Genomic DNA, 19,442 nt, shown 5'->3' on the forward strand with positions numbered 1-19,442 from the left:
GATGTCCACCTCCAGCTGCCAGTGCACTCTTCAGATGTCCAGCGCAGACCCTTCGGCCTCCCCATGTGGACTCTCACACGGGACTTGCATCGAGCACCAATCTTGTGACATTTGATGGGAGTCTCTGGCTCTCCAGAGTACACTCAGCTCTCTGGTACTCTTCCTCCCCGACCTGCAGGGCACCATGGTACGCCTACCTTACAATCCTTTTATATTGTATATATTTTATATTGTCTGTCCCTCTAATGAACTCTAAGTGAAAGAAGCACGTATGTAAAAGTAGCCACCGCTCCCTCTAATTTCCCTAAGAAGAGCACTGCTTATTTACGAAGGGTACTTAAACTGACTGAGGAGTAAACACAATCCCAAAGAGAGTGAGAAGACTGGAGTTCCACACTCTGCTTGAAGCTGAAGAGCACACACGGGATGGTGAGAAGGAACAAGGCAGATGAATTTATAGATTATGTAAGGAAAATGTTTCAAGGAGGAGACAATTCCAGCAGGGTCTAAGAACACCCTACAGTGTCCGTCACTTGGGGACAGGCACCCTAAAGTGTGTTTGCTGGATTTTATGTTAAGGGGCCTGATGGAGACAATCTTTTTGAAGGATCTTAGATGCAAAGAGAAGGAGAAGGGTTTTTCTTTTAAGTGAAAATGTCAAAAAAGAGTTTATTTGATGAGAAAAAAAAAATGCTGAAGGTGTGTAGAAGGGAGATAACTAATGAAATAAATTTTTTACAAATATTCATAAAAAGCTGAACGTGGTGGCTTGCTCCCATAATCAATCCCAGGACTCAGGAAGCTGAGGCAGGAGGGTCGTTGCAAGTTTGAGACCAGTGTGGGCTACAAAGTGAGCTCAAGTCCAGCCTGAACTGCATAGTGAGAACTTGTCTCAAAAAGACCAAAAAAAAAGAAAAAAATCATATAAATTTTTTACAAATATTCCTTTAACTGGGAAACTCCTTATGGGCCCATAAATGATCATACGATTTTACAAAAGAAATAGCTTTGCATTGTTCTAAAGAAGAACTTGCACTATAGAAAGCAAGAGACACCTCTGACAGTGCTTTATCAGCCAAGAGGAATATCCATGTGTCCATTCAGAAGGAGGCCAGGCCCGTGATTCCATCTGTCCTCCCCGACTCCTTCTTCCAAGCCATGATTTAAGTGGGCTCTAAATGAAAGGGGTATGCTAAGCCTTTTTTCATCCTAACCTGCATACTTTTTAGTTTTCAATTTACATGCACAAATTGAAATGGAAAGAAGAAATCTCACTGAAGCCCTGCGTGCACTCCTGCAGGAGGGAGGCCTCAGGAAGTGGATTCAGAAAGCGCAGGCACACAGCACCTTTTGGTTTTAGGAAAGCTATTCCACTAATCAAAAGCAAAGGAGGAAACCCCAAACAGAAAGAGGATGAGTGCAGTAAAATCCCCCCCATTTGTAAAGCTGCCTTCAAATTCAAGTTTCCCTGTTTCTAAACGGCCACTGTCTTGTTGGCCCTCCTGTCTGAATGCACGCCTGGAGTTTTAGGCTTGGAATAGGTAAGAGGGGCTTCCAACCAAGGAATTTTCTCTATCTTTATGTTAGTAGTAAAGTGTTCATTTTAAAAAATTATAATGACTCAATCACTTAAAACCTGAATTACTCGTTTTTTAAAATGAAATTATGAATGGATTTTATGAAAAGCTCTCTCAGAACAGAGGATATTAAGCAAAAGATAAAATTTCCTCCAAGCTGTTATTGCCCTAGGACCACTCCCCAGAGGTACCCTTGACAGCAATTAGTCAGCAATAGCTAATTGGGTACCTTGCCTGAAGTCCCCAGGCATGTATGAGGGACAGTAGGCGACCTCAGAAAGGGAGGTGATGGCTGATGTGATCACCTGGCAGCCACAATTCTAAGCTTTTGTTTAAATCTGGGAATGGGCACCCACTTTCTGTTTCTTTTCTAGTCGGATTGAGTAAAATGGGCCACCAAGTGAATAACAGCTTTTTGAGCCTTCATTCAGGAGTGGTGAAGCTCGAAGCAGGTTTTAGAAGTACCCTGAGGGGAGTTCCACTCTTTGATCCTCCTCCTCCTCCTGCTCCAAAAGGGAAGAGCAGCTTTGAAAAGCGAAGCCCCCTGCGGAGGTCTCTCTGCCTCCGATTCCCTTTCAGCTCAGCTCTACCTGGAAGCTGTGCTTTCCCAGCGGGAGCCCCTCTTCCGCCATGGGGAGAGCGCTCTGCATCCAGCTGGGCTTTAAGGAGTGTAGTAACCGGTTAAATAAGAACCCAGTCTTCTTTTTCAAAACAAAAGAGGATAGCTTGAGGAGGAAAATACCAAGCACTAGGAAGTAAATGAGACAGAGCAGGAGTTTCACGTAAAAATGCCTGGACCAGTTTGCCTTTGCATATATTATCAGTTTTCAGGGATCTGCTGTCTCTCAGGGTACCTTTACATAACACTACTCGGTGTAACTCTTTGTGTCTGCTTGTTCATGTCAGCTTGGTCACGTTGGCAAAAGATAATTCACCTACCTCATCCAGCCTCAGCTTTTCCAGTCCTCAGTGAACAGAGAACCCATGAGCCAAAGGGGAAGTCGGGCTCATACTTTTTGGCATGGGCCCGGATTTTGCAGTCCTCAAAATTCTCAGCCGGTTTCTCTCTTCTCATCACTGCATTGTGTGACTTGAAAGACACAGTGGAAATAGCTATGGGAACACAAAGAATGAAAGAACACACACCACGGGGTAAGCAAATAAGAAACCCTCTTAGTAGATCTCACCAGAATAAATCCTGGAGCAATCCCAATTCTTGAAAGATTGATCAGAAACGTAGGCAAAATACCAAGTCCATGACGCTCAAAAAAATGAAAATATTGGGCAGTGCAGAATGGGAGATAGAAAGGAGAAATTTAAAGTGAATTAACAATCAAATGCATAAATGCTTCTTGTTAACAAGGCCCTGCCAAGAATCATAGGTTCAATTTTATTCTTTTGCTAGTTGGAGAAAATATGGTGCAGCACTTGCTAAAGTAGCTTGTAGGATCTTAATTCTAAAATAATTTTATATATTCTGGTCTGTTCTGTTAGCCAAATACTTAGAAAGTAAGATGTTTCTAGTAACTTTTAAAAAATCAAATATTTGTCTGTAGTTTTCTTGCTGATCTGCTTCAAATTACAGCTCTGCTTTTCGGGAGATGCTGAAATCTACAGCCTCAGTAGACCAGACATCGTCAGTGACTGTTCTGTGTTTACTTCAAAGCTCTAGAAAAGCAAAGCACTAGATTTGAGCTATAAGGAGAATCTGCCTAAAGATGTTATAAGAAAAGAGGATGTTTACTGTTTGGTTTGTTTTGCTTTTTTTCTTTTCTTCATTCCTGGGTGGGCTCTGGCAAAATATGAGAACTTTTAATAAATAATCTGAGCTTATTTTCAGCCTTTTTGTTGCAGATTGTGAAGAGAGATTCTTATCTCTGATGTATGTGACCAATATACAAGTTTCAATAAACCTCAAGTCATATTGAAAGTTTAATGGCTTAGCTGCAAACCCATACATGCATCACACATTGGAGTTACTGGGTTTTTTGGTGTTTGGAACCCTGGGGGCCGTTAAGAAGATAAAAGAGTTTTTCTTTTTAAATTTTCTTTAATGAGTAGACTTGTCTAAAGTAAAGACTCACTTATAAAGACAGTAATACTGTCTGCAGGGTCGCTGCAGAAAATGGGCAGGACACAGAAAAGACAGAAACACTGTGGGATGAGCATCATTTGGGAAGGGAAAGGCCTGGCTCAGGGGCCTGGAGGGGTCTAACCCAACACATGCCCCGTTGCATTCTAATATTCAGCAAGGAGACTTTGATACCAGGAGAGGTAGCTGTGGCCTCTGGTCCAGGGAGACATGAGCATGAGATGTTACCCGTATCCAGTCCCACCCCCACCTGTAAGTATTTTACTAGAGATGGGAGAGTCCGTTCCCGGTAAAAAGCTTGTGGCTGTGGCAACCTTATTGTAGGTATGAGGGGCGGAGTCCTCAGGTGAAAAGCCTTCATACCATGGCTGGTAAAGCAGGGGGATACAAAGACCCATGTCTTGATCCTTTACATAGAAGAACCCCAAAAAGTTCCACCAAGAGACCTCTAGAATCAGTAATCAAATTCAGTAATGTAGCAGGATATGAACCAAACACATAAACACCAGTGGTGATCCTGTACACTGATAATGAAACCACTGAAAAAGAAATTAGGAAAAAATTACTGTTTGCAGTGGCACCAAGAAAACTTAAATTCTCAGGAACTGACTAAGGAAGTGAAAGACCTTTATTAATGAAAACTACGGCACTATGAAAAAGGAAATTAAAGAGGACAGCAGAAAGTGGAAAGATACCCCTTGTTCCTGGATAGATAGAATGAATATAGTCAAAAGGACATACTTCCAAAATTGATGTACAAACTTAAGGCAATCCCAATCAAAATATCAATGGTGTTCTTCACAGAACTGAAGAGAACAATCCTAAAATATATATGGGGCCAGACGAGACTCAGAATAGTAAAAGCAATCCTGGCCTACAAAATCAAAGCAAGAGACCACAAAATCCAAGATTTAAAATTATATTACAAAGCTACAGTGATAAAAACAGCACGGCACTGACACAAAAACAGATGCAAGGATCAGTGGAACAGACTAGGGGATGCAGAAAAAATTCAAGTACATTCAACTATTTGATCTTTGGCAAAGAGGCCAAAAAAGTACACTAAAACAAAGACAGTCTCTTTAATAAATGGCGTTGAAAAACTGGCTCTTTATATGCAGAAGATTGAAACTAGATCCCTGTTAAACTAGAAACAAAATAGATCAAAGGATTAAATGTTAAAACAAACCTGCTGGAAGATTAAGTAGGTAAAACTCTTGAGGTCATAGATGTAGGAAAGAACTTTCTGAACAGATTCCTGGTTGCACAGGAAATTGTACTAAGAATCAACAAATAGATCGTATCAAATTAAAATGTTTCTTCATAGCAAAAGAAATAATCAATAATGAACAGATAACCTGCAGAATGGGAAAAAAATTTGCCAGCTATTTCTTAGACAGAGGACAAGTGCCTAGATTATATAAAAAATTATAAACAATTAGAATCCACAAAACAAAAGACCTAATCAAAAAATAGGCAAATGAAGAAATAGGAAATGAAGAGATAATTCACAGAAGAAGGGCAAATGACCAATAAATACATGAAGCAATGCTCAGGGTCACTGGCCATTAGAGAAATGCAAATTAAAACCACATTTTACTCCAGAAAGAATGGCCATAATCAAGAATCACGTAATAAATGCTGGGAGTAATAAAAATAAAAATAACAGTAAAACAAAAGTCCATGTCTTGGGTCAGGGATCTAGCTCAGTGGCATAAGCGCCTGCCTCGCAAGCGTGTTGGTCGTGAGTTCAATCCCCAGTACCACAAAAAAAAAAAAAAAAAGCCCATGTCTTGATGACACTAAAATGAATTCATGCCAGCAACCCCATCTCTAGAATTATTAAGTAAGAGTATTAAATCTTGCTTGCTTTATAACCTAACTAGTCTCTTCCTGTTAGACATTTCACTTGTTTGCAATATTTCATTATTTTATATGACACTGGGACACCTCCATAATTAATTTCTCAGATATGTTCTTGGAAATGAACTTGCTATGTTAAAATGACTAGTAGAAAATTAAAATGTCTTTTGCATTCCCTTGATACTGTATGGCAGGAGTACATCACTGCCCTCTGAACATATTTAGTATTTTACCAGCTTATAAGTTTTCAAAAGATTCACCTTTCTATTTAACTTGCCTTTAATGAGTTGCTACTAAAGTGAAATACTTTTTAACCTGTTACTTGACAATAGTGTTTTGGTTTTGTGTCATGGCTATTCTAGCTCTTCTTTAGGACTAAACTTCTTACAGAGATTATGATCAACCCTATAGATCATGGATTCACCAATGACGGATTGAAAAGACTGTACATAGTTTTTCCAGTGTGTTTTCTCTGAACATGCATGGGTATTCTTTCTTGTTATTATTGCCTAAGCAATATAGCATAACAACTATTTACATAGCGTCTGTGTTGTATTGTCTGAGTCCAGAGATGATTGCACAGGGGAAGACATCACAGGTCATAGGTAAATACTATGTCATTTTGCAGAAGGACTTGAGTATCTGCTCCTGTAGCCAGTGTTTTGGTATCCATGAGGGACTGGCACCAATCCCTCCTGTATGCTAAGGGCACCTCTACACACTGTCACCACCTCCTCGTTATTCATTGCCTCTCATCCTGCCCCACAAATCACCAGTGGCTCCACTGCACCAAACCTTGGGGTAATTTTCCTGATCCTGTTTCTCTGGGCCTATTGGAGGACAGTTTTTGATATCATTTACCACTCTTCCTAAATCATTCTCTTCTGGTCTTTCAAGACAGCATGGAGGCCGGGAGTAATGACACACCTGAAATTTCAGCCTTCAGTAGGTAAGGTAGGAAGCTCTCTGCCAGTTTAAGGCCAGCCTGAGCTACACAGTGAGTTCTAGGTCAGCCTGAACTGCAGAATGAGACCCTGTCTCAAAAAACAAATCAAAAGAACAAAAAGTAGGCATCTTCCTGGGTTTCTTTTTGCTTTTCCCTGTTGCTTCGCAGTGCCCTCCTTGACCTGCCCTGTCATGGTTTATGTCTGTGTCCCCCAGGCCTCATGAGTTTGCATTGTGTATCTGTGATTGGTTCATTGTCTAGTGCTTGGATGGATGGTGTCAAGTGCTCCACCCACATAGGGGTGGAGCCAGGATGTGATGTAATGGCAGGAAGAAGGTGTGTCTTTCTCTTTGCTGGTTCCCCCTTGCTGTTTGCAGCTGCCATGAACTGCGGCCCAGCCATGCCCACCTGCCTTGGAGCCAAATGAGTGTGGACTGAAACCTCCAGAAACTGTAAGAAATAAACCTTTCTTTTTCCAACATTGGACTTCAGGTATTTTGTCTCAGCAACGAGTAAAAAGTAACTAAGACATGCCCCTTTGGCCCAGGGAGGTAATAATGTCATCCTCTTCACTTCCGGTGACTTTGATTCCTATACGTGCTAGCTACTGCCGAGGCCCTGGGCTCCAGACTCAGGAACAGACAGGAATGCCTCTACTTGGATGTGTCTCTAGACTCGCCATGCTAAAAATGCAGTGACTGCTTTGAATTAACATCTATTAACTGTACAAATGAGTGGTTTCACTGCGCCATTTCCATCCATGCTGATATTGGTGTATTTGATGATGCAATAATGATATTTTATCAATGATGATATTGGTGTGTTTAGCGATGCAGTATTGATGATGTTCTCAATGTTCCTTTCCTCCCTGTCATCATTTCCAGCCCCTGATAGTCCTTTTACTTTGGGTCTTCTTTTTTTCAAATTTCCATGTGTGAGGAAAAAATGCAATATTTGTCTTTTATGTGGGACTTATTGCTCTTAGCATAAAGATCTTCCATTTTTATCTAGATGACAGGATGACAGGGTTTCACTTTTCTTCAATACTCATATATACTTTTTAATATAACTTATATAATTTTATATATAAATAGAAGATCAGAAGTCAAGTACATTAAATTATACAAATTATACTTAACTTGTATAATTTTTCCCAACTTATAAATTGTATATATATATAATTTTTTATCCTACTCATCTACTGATGGGTAGTATCTAAGCTGATTCCATATATCGATTATTGTGAATAGCCCTGCATCAAGTACTGGTATGCAATGTCTCTTCTGCATGCTGACTTCATTTCTTTCAGATAGATACCCAAGAGTTCTATAGCTGGATCATATGGCAGTTATAGTTTTAGTTGTTTTTTTGTTTTTGTTTTGTCAATTCAAATGATTTTTTTTTTTTTTTTTTGGTACCAGGGATCGAACTCACAACCATGATCGAACTCACGACCAAGTTATTCTTCTGCTTCAAACCCTTCCTTGAATTCTGCTATAAAATAACTTCCAAACTCATTACCATAACCTGGATGACTCTGCGTGATTTGGCCCTTGCCCTCCTCTTCGGTCTCACGCTGGTTCTCTCCCTGCCCCTTCCCTTCCCATGTTTGCCTCCTTTCTGTTCTTTGCGTCACTAAACAGCTTGGCACTCCTCTCCTTAGGTGAGCATACTCATTCTCATTGTAAGGGACTTAGCTGCTTCAGGGAGCCCTTCCTGAGCTATCAAAGTATTCTCTGTGACTCTGCCCTGGCCGGTTTCTCCACAGCACCTATTACAGCTTTTCCTTGGACATGTGCTTGGTTTCTAGCATTCATATCTCACCTGTCTTAGGATCCAAGAGAGGAGAGACCGTGCCACGTTTTCACCATCTGTTCCCAGTGCCTACACAATGCTACCCCATAACTGGCTCTTAAAAAGAATTTGTTGAATAATACGTTAACGAATATGTTGCTCTTTAATTTTTATTGGTGTTTTAACAAATTCCTGTTGGCTTATAAAAGCTTCAAGCACTCTTTAAGTATCATTTGAATGCTTTTTCTTTTGTCTTTTACTCTGGTTTTTCTGCTGTGTGCGTTGGCCCATAGACGTTTTGGATTTTATGTACTCAGTTCTTCTATCTTTTCTTTCTTCTAAGATTCAGAGTATCAAGCTTCAGCTAGACTTAGCCGTTCTGAATTCATTAATGTGATAAACTCTCATTTTAAAAATCCTATACAGTAAAATTTTTATTTGTTTACATTATAATTTTAAATTTATATGAAACTTGTCCCACTCTCAAATATGATATAAAGTTTACTTATCCAATGTCATTTGTGCCATATTCCTTTCAGTATGGCTCATTTGAAATGCCACATGTAACACATATTACATGCTTATAGATATTTAAGTGTGTTCTAGCAGCCTTGAGAATGTTCCCTTGACTTGTCAGTTTATCCTGAATCAATAAAGCCTGTGTCCATTAGCCACATCCAAGATTTCAAAAAAAATTTTTTTAACTATTCTTGTTCATAGGTTTTCCCTCCAGATAAACTTAAAAGAAAAAAATGTCCCAGTAGAATTTGAATTGAAATTGCATTTGATTTATAGTTTAATTTGGGGAAATTGAAATCTTCACATTATTAAGTCTTCTCTCCCAGGAACACAGTCCACCTCCTAATTTAATACTTTTTAATTTACAATTCTCTGTAAAAATTGTATGATTTTTACATATAAATCCCAGTCCTTTTAGGTTAGCATGGTGGGCACTACTGGGTCCTGATTCACCAAGTGCTCCCCAGGGGCAGTTTACTGGGCATCCCTGCACCTCTGTGAGGGATCTTTTCTGGCTATAGAAGCACACTCAGCCTATTAGCAAGGCAAGATAAAAATCCCTGTCTAGGTTATTTTCTCAGAGCTGGGACAATGTAGGTGAGATTTATTCTAGCTGCATTTATAGAGATTTCAGTCTCTACCTGGCTCCAAGGCAGAGCAGTAACAGTTCATGGCATTCAGGCACGAGGCAGCGAGCCTTCCTTCTTTCACTCTTCATTCTGTGCAGGCTGAAAGCCTACTGGTTGGTGCCACCCACACCCAGGTTGGGTACGTCCATCACAGAACTATGCTAAGCTAGAGTTAGTGGACTAATCTGCTATCATACACCCATGATGCAGGGTCACACCCATGACCCAGTCACTCACCAAGGCCCCACCTGTGAGCACATGAGGCTTTGAGGGGACATCTATGGTTAGATATAAGTCACACAATTAGTTAGGGGTGTGAGATGTTTAGTTTTGCGAGTCAGTGTGATTAGCACGTGAGATGCCCAGGTTAGCAATATTCTAAGAGTGTCTATGAGGGTATTTCCAGATGAGATTAGCATCTGAATTGGTGGGCTGAGTAAGCAGATTGCTCCTCAATGTGGGCAGGCATCATCCAATCCGTTGAGGGATTGAAAAAAAGAAAAAAGGTCAAGGAAGGGGACATTTATTTTCTGTCTCACTTTTGAAGCTAGATCACCCTTCTTCCCTCGTTAGGAACTTATACCAGCACCTTTGAGATCTGCACTGCCAGTTTTCATGGGACTGCAGCTTGCATACACTGGATAATGAGATGCCTCAGCCTCCATGACATCAGGAGCCAGTTCTTTACAATAAGTCATGAGACGGATGTGTGTGCGTGTGTACTGTGTGTTCAATTTCTGTGGACAACCCCATCTCATACACTGGGTAAACACCTGGCTCCTCTGTCTCAGTTAGAGTGACTCTCATGCCTTCTAACCATGTTTCTCAGAGGGCACCCGTGGCGTGACAACCTCTTTGTCCCAGGGGGACAGCCGTGATCATGCATCCTCTGTTGATTCCTTTCCTTTTCCCAACTCCCATGCTCATTCTTAGACTGTGATACTCCAGATCATTCTTGAGTAGACAGCTGATCTCCGAGTCAGTTGATAGCAAAACTGGAACTCAGACACACCCCTGTGTATTTTTGGTTGCTATTATAAATAGGATTTTTTAAACTTATAACTTCTAGCTAGATACGTTAGAAAGTTTTTGATTACTTTGTGTATGGCAGAGAATAGTGGACAGTAACAGCATATTCAATCATAAGGTTTGGATACATAAACATTAAAACTGTTAAAATTAGGTACAATGGGGCCAGGGATACAGTTCCGTGTAAGGTCCTGAGCTCACTGCCAGTATCAAAAAGTAAAACAAAATGATGTACATATGTGTTCAGGCTTCAAGTTACTGCATATTTTATACATACATACATACAGACAGACAGATAGAGCCTCTAAAGTTGTGTATATAGCTCCCCATATAGATTGTATTTGAGAGGTAATTTGAAGAATTTTCAAGAGTGATTTTGACTATGTACAATTTTAACTTCACTTCTTATTTTTAGAAACTAACATAGATATCTTTGGAAACTGGCACCAATACTGCATTCATTTATTAGTTTTAATGGTATTTCAATTGATTCTCTTAGTCTTTCCAGGTAGAGAATTATATTAATAGGAAATAAGAATTTTTTTCTTCTCTTTATTTATACATATGGTTTCTTCTTTTGGTCTTCTTGAATTTATTAGAAATTTCAGAAAAATGTTAACTACTGGTGGTAAAGGGAATGTCCTTGACTAATTTCAGGCTACAAAGAAATGGAATGTTTCTCTTTTAATTGGAAGAGAAGGAAAGAGGAAGAGTTTGAAGGGCCCATATAACTGATCCAAAGGGAATTTATTTAGAAAATGATAAATTACATGAAGGGTATGAAATATTTTCTGATTTTGATTTGGTTTTTGTTTTGAGATACAGTCTCGTGATGTAGTCCATGCTGCCCACCTGACCTGGAACTATTGGAAATCTTTCTGCCTCAGCCTCCTAAAAGCTCAGATTACAGGTGTGTGCCACCCTACAGTTTACTTTCTGATATTTCAATAAACCATTCACAGTAAACCTGATACTCTTGACTTAAGTTTAATTTCTATAAGTGCATCAATAACTTAAAGCTGCCTGAGATCTTCTCTGGTTGTTTTATCTTTATTACTATTTTGATTTCCAGGGTCATATGAGGAAACACCATTTCCTCACATTGATCACATTGATTCAAAGTTTAGGGCATTGGGGCTGGGGATTTAGCTCAGTGGCATAAGCGCCTGCCTTGCAAGCAGGCAGTCGTGAGTTCCATCCCCGATACCGATAAAAAGGAAAAAGACAAAAAAAAAAAAGAGAGTTTAGGGCATTTAATTTATAATCTAGAAAAATTAAACCTGGGGGCTGGGGATTTAGCTCAGCGGCATAAGCACCTGCCTTGCAAGCAGGCAGTCGTGAGTTCGATCCCTAGTACCGATAAAAACGAAAAAGACAAAAAAAAAAAGTTAAAAAAAAAAAATTAAACCTGCAATATGTAACAGGAATCTGGAGCTCCACAGTCAAATTGTGGATATTTGTGTGCCAAACTCATACATCCCAGGTAGTTATTTCTGTTCTTATTACTAGTTCTGACAGATCCAAATATATACATTATCATATATGTAGATTTCACAGACTATGTCTATGTGTGTTTTTCTTAGATTCATTAAGATTTCTCCATACCTATCCAATGTGCGGTTACATACATTTTTTCACATACACAAAATTACGCACATAATGGATACAATTTCAGCATTTTTGTAATTGCAAAATACTGGGAATGCTTTTAATGTCTACCAATAAGTTTCTAGCTAAATAAATCAAGATAGTTACAATGGATTGTGTCTGAAAATAGGTTTAATTTCTCTAGGCCTGGTAGAAAGCATTAGTCTCCCTGTCATCTTCCAGTTTAGTACAGCTTAGAACCTACTTTCACTCACCTGGTAAAAATAAGTGTAAGGCACACTGAACAATTTTCAGAATATGACTATAAGGATGAAAATATTAATATTTCCAAGGGATTAAAATTACACCTAGGATTTCTTCAGCAAGAAGTTTCGCCCTTTATGTACTAACAACAGATGGACACAAACAAAAAACTCTTGCCATCTGACATGTATCGTGACAAAATCATCGTTTGCTCTCTTAGTATCTTGCTTAGTAAGAACTGCTAGGCTAGGAAATCAAACAAAATGCCAAGTTGGTAAAACAATGCCCAAAATGAAATTTAGGGGAGGTTATCTGATATTACTTCTACATTTAAATTTTTCTTAAAGTTTTATATATTGCACCCGTGTGAAATGTAAATTGCGTTTTATGTCTATGTGAAATGTGTCCATTCCCTCCAAAGTGTGGCTGAGTTTTATTATCATGCAGTTTTAGATATTGGCAAGATATTCACCCAAGTCATTTCCGCTTTCTCCTAGGAATCACCTATACTGCGTTTCCAGGCTTCCGAGCTTACAGATTTGGGTCCATAGAACGATGTGTTCAGGGATGATGCATGTCACTTTTCAACTTGACCCCAAAATCCTCCTATGCAATTCTCTCTTCCCTTGTTTCCCAGTTATGTGAACAAATCAATGAAATCTTAGTTGCAGGAAGCCTGGGTTCCTGAATCTCTTTGTGAACAGTTGTCCATCCAAACCCAGCAAGACCGTATGTGACTTGATAGAGAAGTAAATCTTATTCCATAAAGCTATTAAGATTTGGGGATTGTTTGTTATAGCAGTTGGATTTTTATTCATTGCACTCAGGTCTGTGTATCTCTGGTCTTGGGCTTGCCAGGCAGGCGCTTATGCCGCTGAGCTAAATCTCCGGCCCTTCTGATCTAAATTTTGATTTCCAAGTAAGCAGTACTTGGCTCATACTTGGGTAAGTGCTTCACTCTTATCATAAGGCTCTGCCCAGCTGGCGTATTACAAGGTTACTCCAGTGTCCACACTTGGGGCTTGGGAGTTATTCTCAGAAAGGGGGAGTCTTTGTGCTCAGGGCAGCCTCTATAAGAGTATCTCCTCCATGAAGAAGCATCATAAGCAGGAACAAGCTAAGACTGATGGAACCTCTTCTGCTGACTATTAGGGTAGGACAAAGGGCAACATTTCCATAGCTCTTCCCATTTCTCATGAGCTTCATATCCCTCTACGACCTGTGTCCTTCGTCTCAGAGACAACTCATCCTCCTCCTTGGGAAATATAGATAACATAAAGTTAGAAGTTCATTTCTGTTGGACAGCATGCTGATATAGACATTTGGTATGTTCTCCCGGCTTGGAGAACATAAGGATGAAAAGTAACCCATCATCACCCTGCTGGAGAACAGAAACATTAGTGGCAAAAAGAGATATTCCTAAATGAATAGTGACAGTCAGCCCTGGAACACTGAGGTTTAGGTAAGTGATTGCAGTGCCAATTTGACATTTTTTAAAACTCTGGCCCAGCATTTCAGCTCTCTTTCCTTTGGAGGAGAGTCCTGTTATCTGAGTTGAGAGGGGGCAAGACCATATACCGCTTTTCACAGAAACTAAAGAATGAAACACCTGTCTGCTCCTTGGTACCCACTGCCCCAGCTGATAGCTAGCGTACGATCAGCCTGCTGAATGCTGACACTCATGACACTGAATCCTCAACAAGCAGAGGTGGAAGTCTGGCAATATGAGAGGCCCTGCAGAAGTGTCTCGTCCTAACCAATTCTCAGAACTACCCATAGGGTGGTGATTCCTGGCTGCTGATTGAGCCTCTCTCTCCAGTCTCCACATTGATCCCAGGAGCCACCCAATCTCCTCTGCTGTTTAAATCAGATGCAGTGTTTAGTGCTTGCAGCTGAGTCTTGACTGGCAACAATATTTTTTTCTACTTCTGTTCATTTTTCCCCCTTGATAGTCTGATATAGATACTATATTTGAAATCTTGAAAGTGACCAGATCCATGTCATAGAATCCACATCTCAAATGTAGATTACTAAATTAATTAAAGGCCGAGATCATTTTTACTTTTAGTTTTTGCCTTAGAACTGCAAAATGTTGTGAACAGAAAAAGATCTGAATTATTGGGGGTGCAATCTAAAAACACCACCACATTAAAAAAAAAAAAATCTAGTGGCTCCTAAATGTCTTTCAATGGCTGCAATTTAGACTTGGCTCCTCCAAAGATAATCAGGTCTAATCACCTGCCTCCACAAACATGGGGATTCTGAAGGCTTCTCCTCCAGTTACTATTACAAGAATGGGGTGTTTAGCACTCAGATCCGTGCAGGACTATCACTGTATGGGGTGGAGCCAAGAACTAGAGAAGAGTCGGGATAGGGGTTTCAGTAGTTAGGGTGAATGTGCCTTCTGATGGAAAAGCCTTCCTGCAGGACCCCTGTGAGAGCTCTGCTGACAGAAAGGTTTCCATAGACTGCCAAGGCTGACCATTCCCAGACATTTGAACCGACTCAATTGATAATCCAGGCCTCCACTGTGGAGTTAAGCAAGTAACCAAAGAAGAACATTTTAAATCCCATTCTGTGACTGGGTTGGGAAACACACCTCTCCTCCCCCTCAATGGGCCTGGCTTTCCCAGCACTGACCCTAACACACAGAGAGCATAGCCATGCTCCTAACACCCGTGTCTGGCCCTCCAACTCATTACCTTGTGAAAGAGAGAAGGAATCTGTAGAGACACACCCCTCAGGGTGGGGGTGGCCTGCCAGAAGCAACTGTTCAGTGGGGACAGCATTTACAAGACAAGGGGGTAAGAAAATGGAACCAGAGTCGCAGCTTTAGAAGCAGTTTAACACTGTCTACTACATTTCCTGAGCTCAGGCATGGGTATTATATAGTGTGTCCTTTCCACGTGAGTTTTCACAGCACCGTCTCCTGCTAGTCTGTGCGAGCTTCACTCAATATGCCCTAAATCCTATTGACTATTCTCTTACAGTCATGCATTTAAAACTGTATAAGTCTTTGTTTAAGGACTTGACGATTATTAGATGTTAGCGGCAAGAGTCCACCAGTACACCAGGTGAACCAGGTACAGGAAGGCGGATCCTGAGACTGGCTTTCCAGTAACATCCTACTGTCAGGGAAGTTTTGTGAGAATCACTCTCACAGGTCTCAGAGGATCCCTTGAAGCTGGACAGGTAGCTAAGGTTGGGTGGAACAGAAGACTTCAAGGTCCTTGGCTAAAACCCCAGAGCAATCCTTCAAAAAAGAAGGAAAATAACAGAGGAGAAGAAGAGAAAAAGGAAAAATTAAAGTAGTAAAGGAAGAAACAAGTTTAAATTCAGTTTTTATTGTTTTCTTTAATAACATAATAAACGCCCAATGCAAAAAAAGTTGAGAAAATCAAGAAAGTTGACCCATAATCTGATAACTTGAAGGAAATTATTGGTAAATTCGTTCTGTATATACACACATATTTCTATGAAAATTACAACGATAATTTTAAAATAATGGTCACATATGTATAAACACACACAAATATATAAACATACATAAACACAAACTAGTTCACAGCACTAGTTCATTATGCACTTTTTCTCTTAATTTATGCTGAAAACTTTATGTCATAAATAGGTTAATTTCATCATCAACATCATTGTTATGCTAGGTAATGCTCTATTATAGGTATAACACATTTACACATTAAATTCCTCATTAATGAATTTTTCCCAATGTTTTGCTATTATAAACCATGTTTTTATTACCCTCATACACTACTGTAAACTTCTTGGAGTCTTTCCCAGAAGTAGAATGGTTGGGTAAAGGTATACAGTTTATAACAGGATCTTCACAAATTCTATTTAATTGTCCTCCAGAAATGTGGTTCCGATGAATACTAGCACACATAGGTGGGGCATCCATTCCCCCACATCCTTTAATTCTTCAGGTAACCAGGTAGTTCACACAAGATCTTTGGTTTTGGATACAAGTGATGTTGAACCACCTCTCACATCACCCACCATTTGGAGATGGATTTTCCTTGTGTGGATTTTAATTGGAGTGTTTCTTTTTTATTTTCTTGTTGATTTGTAAAAACTCTGTATCAGGGGCTGGGGATTTAGCTCAGCGGCATAGGCGCCTGCCTTGCAAGCAGGCAGTCGTGAGTTTGATCCCGGGTACCAATAAAAAGGAAAAAGACAAAAAAAAAAAAAAACTGTATCAAAAGTTCTTAGTTTTGCCATGTGCTACTATTGAATTGACACTTAAGATTGAAAATAAAAAGTAATCAGGCAAGAAATATTTTAATTAATAAAATTAAAAATAAAGAAAACATTACTTTGAAAGCAAAGAACAGGAAATTCAGATGATACAAAATAAAACCAGGAAAGAGAAAACTTAAAAAAAATAGGAATAAAAAAAATTTAAAAAGAAATAGAAATAACCAATAATAATAAAAGAGAAATTCTAGAATAATTCTAATTTATATACTAGAAACTGCCAATAAAATAATAGAAAATAAAACTTAGGGCCTGGGGATTTAGCTCAGCAGCATAAGTGCCTGCTTTGCAAGCAGGCAGTTGTGAGTTCGATTCCTGGTACCGATAAAAAGGAAAAAGACAAAAAAATAAAAAAATAAAAAAAAAATAAATAAAACTTAGAAATTATAGGGTACAACAGGAACGGTACTGAATCATCCAGGGACAGTATCTTGTATCCTTAATCAAGTTCATCATAGAAACCTGCAGAGTAGATCAAAATGAAAAATAATACCCAAATCTTTTGCAGTGCTCTATACACTTGTCCAGACCATTAGCAAATCCTCTGGGGGAGGCCAAATCCATTTAAAGCTACACTTAAGAAAAGCAGATAAAAAGGAAGGTAAGGAAAGAATTACAAAGCGCAGGATGAAGTCTTGATGGGAACTGGTTAATCTGTCATTCTAACCTTATTGTCTCTTCTTTTTGCCCACTAATTAGATCAAGAAGCTATTAGAATTGCAGACACTAATAAGTGACTCCTTTTGAAGAGATTATAACCAGCGAGATGACTTACTCCACCTACTCTCTGTTGCAGGCATGATGGAGCAAAGTAAACACAGAATTATAGGGGTCTCTGTCCTGCGAAAGAAGTTTTACTTAAGGACCATGATTGGTTTAAAATATGTGCCTAAGCTGCATGCACGTTCATTTAGTTTTCGAAAGCATAGTGTGAGATCAGTTTTGCTGTTTTCCGCATTTTAAGTATGGCAACACTAAGGTTCAGAAAACATAAGTCACTGGCCTTATCAGTGTGCTCCCTATAGTGCATTATGGAGCTAAAATCAGAAACAATTCTAGACCAGTGCTCTCCAATAAAAATATAATGCAACCACATATGTACTTTAAAATGTGAAAGAAGGGTGAGGCTCAGTGGTAGAGCAGTTACTTAGTATACACAGGTGCTTGCTTTGACCCCCCCAATTGCAAAAAAAATCTTACTTTATTAACTTTAATATAATTTATTTAACAGTATATCCAGACTATTATCATTTCAGTGTGCAACTAATATAATATTTTCATTCCTCTTTTCTGTGCTAAAATTTCCAAGTCCAATATGCTTTACACTAGCTGCGTGCCTCAACTTACAGGAAGTACATACTAAGTGCTGAAGTACATTTCAAGTACTTAAAAGCCAAGTGTGTCTCTGAGCCACTGCATTGGAGAAGCCAACTCCTTAGCAGTGGCTCTCAAAGTGCAGTACCCAGACCAGTGGCAGGAGCATCATTTCCTAGGGCCTTGTGAGAAGTACGCAACCTTGGGCCCTGCCCCAAACCGCTGAATCACAGGGTCTGAGGGTGTCACCCAGCAATCTGTTTCAACAGCTCCTCAGGCAGTAATGTAAAGTTTGAGAATCATTGCTTTAGAAAACAAATTCTCTATTCCAGTCCAAGTAAACCTAGGACAGCCAATGTCCTAACAGAGAGGAAAAGGATCCCTTTCTTTTGAGATGAACTCTTGTAGATAAAGGTCATATTCCTTTGTATTGGGGCTGGGTATTTAGCTCAGCAGCTTAAGCACCTTCCTGGCAAGGGTAAGGTCATGAGTTCAATCCCTGGTACCAAAAAAAAAAAAAAAAAAAAAAAAAGGCATATTCCTTTGTATCTAGGTATGGGTTCATTGCTTGGGACAAGGGAATGAATTAACACACAATTTAGTTTATCATTTTGTTTAAAAGAAAAAAAGCAATAATCATCTTTTTTTTTTTTTTTTTTTTTTTTTTTTTTTTTTTTGTCTTTTTCTTTTTTATCAGTACCAGGGATTGAACTCACGACTGCCTGGTTGCAAGGCAGGTGCTTATGCCGTTGAGCTAAATCCCCAGCCCCTACACTATCATCTTGAGTTAGTTCTCTTTCCCACATCCATAAAATGGAGATTGTTTAATGAATATTAGCAAGTTTTGAAAAAAATAGTGGTGTACAAAAATAAAAAGTTAGCAAAAGTGACTGATATTTTTAAATGTTAAAAAAAAAATAGTGGGCAGGAAAGTAATGCAGCTTTTTGAGCTGAGAAGCCAAGACTGAGCCACTTATATTTCTTAGAACATTAGACTTTTCGGGGGAAGGGGAGAGTTCTTGCCAAAATCATTTAAAAAAATGATTCTGAGCATGCCTTAAAGTTGAATTTCCAGTAAACAGGAATTACCTATGAAGAAAATCAGGAAGCCAAAGTGTTTCTTTTTACGAACTTACATCCTGCCATAGAAACGCTGGATAGGAAACAAAGACTGATGTCTCTCAACTGTATATGAAACTGGCAATTATTTCAAGGAAAATCTGAGCAAAAACTCAGACTTACTGAAGAAAGAGGAAGAGAGGACAGGCTAGAGTGCCATAAGAAACCAAAGACAACCGATGGCTACAATTAAACATGATTTGGAGGAAAAATGTACAAAGAAATCCCTACTCTGTGATTTTTGGGTTCCTTAAGCACTGCCTGCCCTTCTCATGTTTTGCAACACATTCTTCAGACTTCTGCTCCAAAAGAAATATAATATGTGTATCCAGGAAAGCAGGCTGATAAAACGACATCCGCTTCTTCTGCTGCTTGTTATTTGTTGTGCTTTTTCAGGGTTCTCTTTAGCTTTTCTAGGTTTCGGAGATGGGATTTCT

Source organism: Cavia porcellus, unplaced genomic scaffold (assembly GCF_034190915.1).
Source record: "Cavia porcellus strain 051 isolate PalLab524CR breed Dunkin Hartley unplaced genomic scaffold, mCavPor4.1 scaffold_7, whole genome shotgun sequence".
NCBI lineage: Eukaryota > Metazoa > Chordata > Mammalia > Rodentia > Caviidae > Cavia > Cavia porcellus.